Consider the following 12,063-nt stretch of genomic DNA (forward strand, 5'->3'; position numbering starts at 1 on the left):
CCAATGGTCCAGCATACATGCGTATTTTTTTTCACACACAGGTACTTCCGAAAGTAATAATTTTTTTTTCTTTTCACGAATACGCGTGGAGAGTATCATTCCATTGATAGAAGGGGAGAATAAATAGTAGCGGACCTCATGATCTAGGTCATTCATTCATACATAATTCATCCAATTCTCTCAACATGCAGCTCTTCACATCACCAAATAAGCCACGTCGTCATCCACTAACAATATTTTGTAGCACATGCATACCCCAACATAATTGTTGCAACTCCAATGGTCCAGCGTACTTGCATACTTTTTTCACACACAATTACTTCCGAAAGTAATAGCTTTTTTTCTTTTTGCGAATATGCGCGGAGCGTATCATTCCATTGATAGAAGGGGAGAACAAACAGTGGCAAACCTCATGATCTAGGTCATTCGTTCATAAATAATTCATCCAAAATCAATCTTTAAATTTCCGCAGCAACACGCGGGGAAATCATCTAGTATATCCAAAATTTTAGAACACAAATTGTATGTGGTTTCCATGCCCATCCTACATGCCTACTCCAGTCTCTACCCCTCTAAGTGCCCCAAACAGTAATATATCTGAAATATACAGCAATTGTGGCCTACGAGAATGAATAGTACCTCGGTGATGTGTTATGCACTCAAAAGTCGGAATCAACCTACTCTGCCAGTTTATGATCCCCATCCTCAACAATTTCCTCTTCATCCCATCTACTCATTTCAAGAGTGAGCTCATCTGAAAGACAGCCAGCTGCATTCTTGACGGCATCCTCCAAGGCCTCCACCTCCCTAACCTTCGCGCTATAACAAACTATCTCAATGTGGAGATGCTTGAGCGAATAGAGGTTCTGTATGCCGAAATCAAGACCACCACTCAAAGGGAACACATCATGCGCATTAAATGGAACCCGGAGCTTCTCAAGTTCAGGCATGGCTCCTGCTTCAAATACCAGCCCTGTCCCGCTGTCCCAGCAAGTGAAGTAGAATTCCTTCAGGAATCGGAATACATTGCTGCTGATAATGAGCCTTTCTTTAGGCCTTGCTGTTCTTGAAGATATCCAGAGAAATAACAGAGAAGGCAGGTTACCAAGGACTCGGAATGTTTCCTCATCCACTGGATTGACATTGATGCTGAGGTAAGAGAGGTGGTCAAGTGAGACTATCCACTTTGGGATTCTGGGGAAATAGTAGTTAATGTTCATCTCAAATCTCTGGAGTAGATGAGGAGGAAACCAAGAGTCAATTAAGAAATCAAGGGAACAAGAATGGTAGCTCTGAAGATGTATCGAACGAAGGTTGAGCGTGCCTAGTTTGCAGAGGGACATGACCAAGTTATCTACACAAGCTTTCATGCCACTGTTTGTACTACTTATGTGCCAATTCAGGTTCAGCTCAAGTATTCTTAGTTTGGTCAGAGTGCCCAGCTCCTGCAAAGAGGTCAGACAGGTATTCTGGTTGATTTCAATCTCTGATAATTCCCGTAGAGCTCGCATATTCCCAATCCCTTCGGGCAACTCTGCGCTCTTAACTAACAGACATGCCAGTTGCTGTAGTTGAACAATACTAGCGGGCAACTTCTTTACCCATGTCCATCTTAAGTCTAAGGTCTGTAAATTCTGCAATTCTCCAAGTTGTTCAGGAAGTGCTGTGATTCTTCTAACATTGAGTCGAAGGTACTTCAGCTGAGAAAGCCTGCTTATGTGTTCAAGATATTTGTGTTCCAACACCTCTCTATTTTCTATATCTAACACTTACGGATTGAAAGTTTGAAAGAGAAAGCATGTGTTCAGCTTCGGCACATCCAAAGATAGCGAGGGATCTAACATGAGAAACAACCATGTTCGATGGTACCATAGTATGTTCTTGAGCATGATAGTTCAGGGATAGTCGATGAACCTTATCATATGGAAGTGAGTTATGTTTGCTGTCACCAGATAAGGTTACAAAATTTTCTTCAATTGACTTGGATATAATTAGGTCAAGAATCATATCATGGACACGACAAGCATCAGCTCGACCATCATACTGGATTTCAACCGGTTCAATCAAGCTTCTGTTTATCAGATCGCTGAAATAGCCTTCTCCTACTTCCTCCAGATTCTGTCCACCTTCTACAATGATAAAACCTTCCGCGATCCATCTCCTTACCAGCTGATCCCTCTTGATCACATAATCTTCAGGGAATATACTTAGATATAGCGAACATGTCTTCAAATGGTAGGGGAGATCATTGTAACTAAGAAACAATATCTTCGTCATCTCTTCCATGTCTAAATCCTTTTCAAGTGCTGAACCAAGAGAATTCCGTATTCTCAGCTATTCTTGTCTGGTTTTTTTTTTTTTGGAAAAGGGGGTTTACCCCGGCCTCTGCATCAGATCGATGCATACGGCCTCTCTTATTAATGAAATAAAGAGGTTCAGAACATAAGTCTTACAAACAAATGAAAAAAGGTAGCACGTAGCTCACACAGAGCAACGACTAAAAGACACAAACGGGAAAAGCCACAAACCGGCTGGCATAATATGAGGTAGGTAAACTAGATGCCTATCCTATTACATGATCGCCATCCAAACCGGTTGAAGATATCCCGCGCAACCGTCTCCCACCGGACAGATCCAGTAACCAAACGCTCCCTGGCCTCCGTCGGAGTGAGTAAGGACCAAGTACGGATCAGCGCCGTAGCCCGGAACAACACCTGCAAAAAATGAGTATTTGATGTCCTGTTAAAAACCAAGTCATTCCTGCAGTTCCAAATTGCCCATAATAACGCACATACTCCTACACAAATTTGTCTGGCTGTTTCGGGCTCCGTCCCGAGCAACCACGCCCCAAAAAGCGTGTTTACCGATCTCGGTGGAGTAATATTAAAGGCAATTTGCACGGTGCGCCACAACCCTTGTGCCAACGGGCAATCAAAAAATAAATGTTTGATAGACTCATCCCGATCACAGAAGCTACACCTAGTAGATCCTGTCCAGTTGCGCTTAACTAGATTGTCCTTTGTAAGAATTACCTGTTTATGCACAAACCACATAAACACTTTAATCTTCAAAGGAACCTTAACGTTCCAGACTACATTGGACGTAGGTATCACGGATGAATTAATGATATCAAGATACATAGACTTGACCGTGAACACCCCAGTTCTAGTTAGCTTCCAATACAACTGGTCGGGCTGAGGATTTAGCTGCACCTCCATCAGCCTACGGACCAAGTGAAGCCATGCTTCCCATCTCGGTCCAGCAAGCACTCTTCTAAACTGGATGTTAAGGGGAATCGTCTGCATTACTGTGGCCACAAGGGCATCCCTATGCTGAACAATACGATACAGCGCTGGATACTGAGAAGCCAGAGGCGTGTCACCCAGCCACGTATCCTCCCAGAATCGCGTATCAGCTCCATTACCAACAATACATTTCGTTCTGTTAAAGAAAGTGGATTTAGCCCTCATTAGCCCTTTCCAGAACGGCGAGTCTGTAAGTCTCATAGTGACTTGGGATAAAGTCTTTGAGTACAGATATTTACTCCGTAAAATCTGCGCCCATGTTGCCTCTGTCTCAGAAGACAGCTTAAACAGCCACTTACTCAGGAGGCACTTATTTTTAACTTCAAGATTTTCAATGCCAAGTCCTCCTTGGTCCTTTGGTCTGCAAATAATATCCCATTTGGCCAATCTATACTTCCTCTTAGATTCATCACTCTGCCAGAAGAAGCGAGACCGATAAAAGTCTAGTCTCTTCCTCACCCCAACTGGTACTTCGAAGAAAGATAGCAGAAACATAGGTAAACTCGTGAGCACCGAGTTAATGAGAATCAACCGGCCTCCATAAGACATGAGTTTTCCTTTCCAACTACTTAGTTTTTTCTCAAATCTATCCTCGATGGTCTTCCATTCAGCATTCGTTAACTTACGATGGTGTATTGGAATACCGAGATAAGAGAAAGGAAGAGACCCACTCTCACATCCGAACAATTGTGTATAAGCTTCCTGTTCGTCTTTGGCTCTACCAAAACAGAACAACTCACTTTTATGGAAATTAATCTTCAGCCCAGACAATTGTTCAAAAAGGCATAATACTAGTTTCATGTTCCTCGCCTTGGCCAAATCATGTTCCATAAAAATGATTGTATCGTCAGCGTATTGCAGGATGGATAAACCACCATCAACCAGATGAGGCACCACTCCCTCCACCTGACCAGCCTCTTTGGCCCTCCCAATCAGGATCGCTAACACATCAACCACAATATTGAACAGAATAGGTGACATAGGATCGCCCTGTCGCAGACCCTTGTGTGTTCGGAAATAGTGGCCTATGTCATCATTGACCTTAATGCCAACGCTACCTTTTTGCGTGAACGTTTCCACCTGATGCCTCCAGCGCTCATCAAAACCCTTCATTCTTAAAGCTTGCTGGAGGAACGGCCATTTGACTTTATCATAAGCCTTCTCGAAATCCACTTTGAAAATAACCCCATCTATTTTTTTCGTATGAATTTCATGAAGCGTTTCATGTAGGACCACAACCCCCTCTAGGATGTTCCTATCCGGCATGAAAGCCGTTTGCGTAGGTTGAACAACAGCGTGCGCTATCTGAGTCAGCCTTATCGTACCAACCTTGGTAAAAATTTTGAAGCTGACATTGAGCAGGCAGATCGGCCGAAATTGTTCAATTTTGACGGCATCAGTTTTCTTAGGCAACAACGTTATCGTGCCAAAATTCAGTTGGAACAGCTGCAAGTGTCCCGAGAACAAATCATGGAACATTGGCATCAGGTCCCCTTTGATAATATGCCAACACTTCTTGTAAAACTCAGCCGGGAAACCATAAGCTAGCTACTGTAATGATTGCCAACGGCAAGCCGCCACATTTTTTTAATATTTCATCTAAAACTTCCCTCAGTTGAAGAGGGCATCCACCTTCACAGCCAAATGCTCGTTTGAAAAATAAGCTCTTAGAGTGAGTTGCACTAAGAGGCTTTATTTCATACACATGATCACGGTTCTGAGAGCTACAATACTTGGCTACTGTGACGATACGTGTAGTTGTCAGTATTCTGCTGGAAGAACTATTTTCAGGAAAAGCACATTTGATTGCTCTCCATGCTGGGGTGCCCCATATATCATCCATTACTATGAAGTACCTATCACAAACTTTACAAATTAGAACATGTATTCCTAGAGCTGCAACCAGTGAATAGCAGTAGTGCTAGTAACTAGTACTAGTAACTACTAGTAAGAATAGTGTACATATATTATCCTACAGATAAAGCTGATGTAGCACTAACACAAAGTTCATATGAATGTATAATAAATTAGTGATGACATTTCCGAAGTAAGATTGTTATGAGTAAATAAGGCACACCTTTTATGCTTGAGGAACTGTCTTATTGTGTTGATGAGTTGCTGCTCATCCCATTCTTCGTTGCTGACACACTCTTGACAGCAGATTTGAGAGAGTATATTTCTCAAAATCCTCTTCAAGTCGGGTTTTTGGGACACCGACACGAAAGCTTGACATTCAAATTGCCCTTCCAGCTTCTGGTACACTTGATTAGCAAGAGTAGTCTTTCCAAGGCCCCCAATTCCAACAATGGACACCACCTTTAGCTGCTGTGCAATTGCAACTTCCCCTTCAGTTAGCAACTTGATGAGTTTATCCTTTGGGCCATCAATGCCAACGAGCCTCGTCATCTCGGTGAAAAATGTTGGTAAGCGGGGATCTATGCTTATCCTGCTCGGCTTGGAGACTACATCGTCAACCTTGTACCTCGCCCACCGACTGCTAACCTCAATAGCATCTTGTTTGAGAACTTTGATTTTCTTGGCAATGCAATGGCGCGTCTTGGAATTTGTCATTATATCCATGCACCTGCTGAGGCGTCCCTTGAAGCCACAGGGTTTGCGGCTGGACTCGCCACACGGGGACAGCATGAAACTGTCGATGCCATACTCGATGTCATAGGACAGCTCTCGTACCTCCTTAATCCAACACTTGGACAGCTCATCAGGATCCTCAACCTCGGACATCATCTTGAGAAAAGCATGCATGGTCTCAAGCTCAGCTTTAAGGAACATGACATCACCTTTCACACTTCTGAGAAGTTTATACTCATCAGAGAGCAAAGCACCCAGCTTCCGTAGCACGGAGCCCATGGCTCCATGTGTTGCACACACAATGGCCTCGTCCATCCCCCTATCTGTGGGTTGAGTTTTTGTGTCCCTGCCACTTCGAAGGTTGAAGCCTTTTATACATGCATAGCCAGTCAAAGTATACATAATAAATACATTAAGATGATTGATCAAGTAAAGACAACATAGTGAGTGCGCAGGTGAGATGCCCGCAGCATCTTATCATATAAAAGACAGATCGTACAAAGCACATTTCAAAAGCAGACAAGCTGTCAAAAAAGAAAGGAAGTATGTACTGTTTGCACCACGATTGCAAAGTCAGTCATTTAGTCAAGAGAAGGAGTCATAAGCCACCTCATGAGAAGACTATTAACGCATAAAGATGTCGATGTTCCAATAATCTAGGAGTATATCAAGTGGAAAGACGGGAATCATAATAGATCCACCTAGACTAGTAAATGAAAGAAAGAGCAGGGCAAATGAATCTAAACAAAGGGAACAGGTTTCTTTCTCACGTGCTAGACTTGGTGTCAATTTTAAGACCAGTGAACAAGACAGGGCTGGGGGGTATGGCTCTGAACAGAGAGGGTAGGCCAGCCACGGCGCTGGAGATGAGAGGGATGAAGGCAGATACTCGGAATCTGGGATTAGATCTTTACTAGTAGTTTAACCTTCTCATCACTTAACTGATGAAGCCTACATGGTATCCCTTTATAGGGAAGAATCGACTTGAACGCCAAAAACAGAATCATCACTTTCCTACTAAACCATATCTCTATCTTCATATTTAAGTTAATCTTTCCTAACTATATACTCCCTCCGTCAAGAAATACAAGGTGCACGTGATTTTGAAGATTTAACTTTTACTATCTATTTTATACAACCCGACACCACTGGAAAGTGCTTTTCAATATGTAAGACAATAGGTTTGGGGGAACCGGCACAACCCTCTAGGGGTGGCCTATCACATATATATAATGAGATGGTATACAACGTTACAATATACACGTGTAAATACAGAGGCTATACAGTCTAACACCCTCCCTCAATCTTAGCCACTTCCTAAAGAATCAAGAAGGGTAAGATTGCGCCGACAAGCCTCAAACTGTGGTAGAGGCAATGGCTTGGTGAAGATGTCTGCAAGTTGATCCTTGGAAGAGATGAACTTGATCTGTAGTTGCTTCTGAGAGACATGCTCACGCACAAAGTGATAGTCAACTTCAATGTGTTTCGTTCGGGCATGGAATAACGGATTTGCAGAGAGGTATGTAGCACCGATGTTATCACACCAAAGGACAGGAGACTGTGGTTGGGATATACCCAATTCCCGAAGCAAAGACTGTACCTAGATAATCTCCGAAGTGGCATCGGCCACAGCCTTATACTCAGCTTCAGTACTGCTACGTGAGACAGTGGCATGTTTCCGAGCACTCCAGGCGATCAAATTAGAGCCAAAGAACACAACATAACCCCCCGTAGATCGCCTGTCATCTGGATTGCCAGCCCAATCCGCATCAGAATATGTTGAGAGACATCTAGAGGAGGTCGGTCGAATATGCAGTCCGTGAGACACCGTGAATCGAATGTAGCGCAAGATACGCTTAACAGCAGACCAATGAGTATCACGGGGTGACTGCAGATACTGGCAGACTCGGTTAACAGCAAAAGAGATGTCAGGTCGGGTAATCGTCAAGTACTGAAGACCACCAACAATACTCATGTACTCTGTCGCATCAGCAGAAGACAAAAGCTCACCATCAACAGCAGTGATCTTGTCAGTGGTAGACATGGGTGTAGTCGTCGGTTTGCACTTGAGCATCCCAGCCGCTGCAACAAATCCAAGGAGTACTTCTTCTGCGTCATAACAAGACCATCAGCCCGAGAAGTGACCTCCACACCAAGAAAGTAGTGAAGCTTCCCAAGGTCCTTGACCGCAAAATCAGCACCAAGCGAATGAACAAGAGCAGTAGCAGCCGACTGAGAGGAGCTGACCAGAATAATATCATCCACATAGACCAATAAGTACATAGTAACCTCAGGCCTATGTAGACCTCAGGCCTATGTAGAAGAAACAGTGAGGAGTCAGCAGTGGACGATGCAAAACCATGAGCACGAAGGGCCATTGCAAGACGAGCATGCCAAGCACGAGGGCAGCAGGAGCCAGCGACATCGAGGACGACGATGGAGCGGCGCCAGAGGAGCCAGTAGCCGCCGAGCTGGGCGATGGAGAAGTCCTAGTGCCAGGCGACCCCGGGTTGCATGGTGCTGAAGACAGCTCGGGAGAGGCCGGCCTGGGTGACAGAGGCCCAGACGCCGTAGGCGAGGCGAGGGCAGGCGAGGCTGGCCCAGTCGACGTGGGCGGCGAGGCAAGGACGGGCGAGGCCGGCCCAGTCATCGTGGGCGATGAGATAGGGACGGGCGAGACCGGCCCAGGCGTCGTTGGCGTGGCCGGCGTCGCGGGCCGAACGGGCAACGAAGCAGGCGAGAGCGCCGGGACATCGACCGGTCGTGCATGGGCACGGGGTACCGAGGCCATGCAAGGATGCCATAGGGTCATCGTGCACGACTGGTGGTGCAGACGAAGGAGGCGATGGCGCCTCTAAAATTTCCAAACGAGCCCCACGTCCAGTGCCTCCATCATGGTTAGGTAGCAATGTAGGAGAGTATGCAACATCATCAAATTGGTCAGAAGCAATAGAGGATGAATGCATGGATGGTGGTTCAGCGATGGACACAGGAAGTTTGGCAAAGGGAAAAACAGGTTGTGACGCCCCGAGACCGATGCGCCAGGTGTCTTCCAGTTATTCGTGGTTGTTGCCTTGTCATTTGCTTGCGTGTTGCATTTCATCATATCATCATGTGCATTGCATCATCTGTTTTCAAAACCTGCATCCGTCCGGGTTTCCCCCAGTTCCGTCCATTGTCCGTTCTGAGCCTAGACACACTTGCACGCGCCCGCGGCACGTTCGAAATATTATTTTATAAGTGGCTGGAAAATGTTCTCGGTATGGGTTGAAAGTTGGCGTGCGGTCTTATTTTAGTGTAGGAAGACCGCCTGTCAAATTTCATCACGTTCGGAGTCCATTTGATAGCCCAACCGTTATCTATAGCGGAAATATAGTCCGTCTAACGTCGGACGTTTTCGGTCTCCGGATACAGTCGCCAGGCCTCTTTCTTTTCTCTTCTCTCAGCCTGAGGCCTTCTGCACAGCCCACTACCTACCGCCAGGTCCAACCTAACCTCTCTCGTCAGCCCGCGACCCTCCTCGCGCGCGCACCCGAAAGTTGTCCCGGACCCGACCCGGACAGTCGACACCGTTGGATCCGCATCATCCCCAAACATCTACAAAACATCACCGTTTTCTCATTTGAACTTCCTAGTCTATTTTTCTTGACCGCTCGATTTTATTTGGAGAGACAGATTAGCCCCTAAACTCTCCCTCTTTCCTTATATATATATACTCCCTAGTCTAAATCTAGACCAAACCCTAGAAACTAGGGATCTTGTCCCATCCTCCTCCGCCGCCAGCCCACTATCTCCTCCTCCTTGGGATACCCTCCCGATCCAAAACCACCAGCCACAGCCGACAACCTTCCCTCCTCGGATCCGCCGCCGCCACACTAAAATCCCACATCGGGATCCTCCCGGATCCCCTTCTCCCTCCGCCGACAAGCATCACCAGCAGGTGAGCCCTCGCCGCCTAGTTCTCTCTCTCCCTGCACCTCTCTTTTCCCTCTCTGGTTCTCCCCTCACTTCGTCCCTCTCGTGGCTCTCTTCACAGGAGCACGCTAGCGCCATGAAAGCCTCCCGATGGACCCCGACCTCCTCCTCGCCTCGTCGGTGCACGCCGTCAGGCCGTCGTCTCGTTTTTCTCCTCCTCTTTTCCCTTTATTTTCTCTCTCGTGCTCTCTTTCTAATCCTTCACCCTCTCCATGCGCTTGCCTCTCTGCTAGGATCCGCATGGAGCGCCGGCCGGCCTGAGCCGCCCTTCTTCCTCCGCCTTGCCCGTTTGCCGGAGCTCGTGCGCTGTTCTGCATCGCGCCGCCGCGCCTGCTGGCCTGATCCGGCCATCTCCGAAGCCTCCTCACCGACCCGCCCTGGACCCGCTCGTCTCTGCTGCCTGCATCTTCGCCATCCCCGTCGCCAAGTCCGCCGTTCAAGAGCCCTTGCCGCCACGCCCGCCTGGATCCAGCCTGGATCCGTCGCCGGCGACCAACTCCGTCCCGTTACGGCCAGTTCCCGACAGGTCCCCGTCGAGGACGTCTCGTCAAGTCCCTGCCGCCGCGGCGGGACGTCCCCTGTTTTACCTGTTGCTGTCGCTATTCTACAGAGCGAGTAGTTTGCCCGCTCGCCTGTGCCTCGCGTTGACCGAGCACGATGCCGCAGCGCCCACGCGTGGGCCTCCTCTTGCCTCGCCCCGGCCCAAGAGCTTCCTCCAACAAGGCCGGCCCAGCACCGAGGCGCCAAGGTCCAGCTCCCTGGAGCGCTGTGAGCAAACCCCCCTGTGCACTTTTAGCCCAGTCCGATTCGGCCCATCTCTGGTTTTTTTTCTCTTCTGTGATTTGTCTTTTTCCAGGGCTTTATAGTTTTGCAGAAAAACCCTCTAACTTCATGCATTTAATATCTCCACAACCGTGCATCGGATTAAAACAATTTATATATGAAAAATGCTTAAAATTGTGTCAAGTTTCACAATATGCCACTTTCATCCATGTTTAAAATGTTTAAAATGGTGTTTGTTTAAATTTGCTCTTATGACATGCTAAAATGATTTATTTCATAACTTAATAACCGTAGCTCCAAACCTAACAAACTTTATATGTAAATGGGGTAGAAAAATGTCTAGTTTAACATGGTGGCATCACTTTGCATGTTTAACAACCCTAAAATTGTGTTTAGGGCAGAACAGTATCTAATTCATTATTATGCACATGAGGAGTTTCCGGACTTGTTGTTCGTTGTTTCCGGCCTCATTTAAACTTGCCTAGATAGGTAGTTTTGTTATGCTTCACCCCTTGCCATGTTTGATAACATTTAATTTTGTTGGGTACATAAACAAGAGAGAACTAAATAATTGGTGTGGTGTTTCGTCAATATGCAACTCGTTGCATATAGAGCTCCACTTAATTTGTAGCATTGCGTGTGCACTTTGCCATGCCATCCCTCATTAAACCGGACATGAATCATACTTGATTGTGCATCATGCCATGTTTATGTGCTGGTTGTTTACTATGTTATGTTGTTTGCTTCTTTCCAGGTTGCTTCTCGCGTTAGCTTCGGTTTCGTTCCGGAGTTGTGAGGATCCGTTCGACACCGTCGGTTTCTCTTCTTCATGGACTCGTTCTTCTTCCTTGTGGGATCTCAGACAAGATGACCATACCCTCGAAATCACTTCTATCTTTGCTTGCTAGATGCTCGCTCTTTTGCTATGCCTATGCTACAATACCTACCACTTGCTTATCATGCCTCCCATATTGTCATGCCAAGCCTCTAACCCATCTTGTCCTAGCAAACCATTGTTTGGCTATGTTACCGCTTTGCTCAGCCCCTCTTATAGCGTTGCTAGTTGCAGGTGAAGATGGAGTTTGTTCCATGTTGGAACATGGTTATTGTTGGGATATCACAATATATCTTGTTTACTTTAATGCACCTATATACTTGGTAAAGGGTGGAAGGCTCAGCCTTATGCCTGGTGTTTTGTTCCACTCTTGCCGCCCTAGTTTCCGTCATACCGGTGTTATGTTCCTTGATTTTGCGTTCCTTACGCGGTTGGGTGTTATGGGAACCCCTTGACAGTTCGCTTTGAATAAAACTCCTCTAGCAAGGCCCGACCTTGGTTTTACCATTTGCCTACCTACCACCATATACCTTCCCTTGGGGTTTGCAGACTTAAGGGTCATCTTATTTTAACCCC

General features: G+C 46.4%; 1 long non-coding RNA gene and 1 pseudogene across 2 annotated transcripts; one reads left to right on the forward strand and one right to left on the reverse strand.

The window, feature by feature from the left end:
• Positions 1-659: 659 nt before the first annotated feature.
• Positions 660-6,256, reverse strand: LOC123101247 (disease resistance protein RGA5-like; annotated as a pseudogene).
• A 3,390-nt stretch (positions 6,257-9,646) lies between these two features.
• Positions 9,647-11,503, forward strand: LOC123102563 (uncharacterized). Of its 2 annotated transcripts, XR_006449049.1 has the most exons (3): positions 9,647-9,834; positions 9,931-10,637; positions 11,407-11,503. It is a non-coding gene; the product is annotated as an uncharacterized lncRNA (long non-coding RNA). The 2 variants fall into 2 exon arrangements; XR_006449048.1 differs by lacking the exon at positions 11,407-11,503 and having other exon boundaries at positions 9,931-10,826.
• Positions 11,504-12,063: the final 560 nt, after the last annotated feature.

This window comes from Triticum aestivum, chromosome 5A, assembly GCF_018294505.1.
Source record: "Triticum aestivum cultivar Chinese Spring chromosome 5A, IWGSC CS RefSeq v2.1, whole genome shotgun sequence".
Classification (NCBI taxonomy): Eukaryota; Viridiplantae; Streptophyta; class Magnoliopsida; order Poales; family Poaceae; genus Triticum; species Triticum aestivum.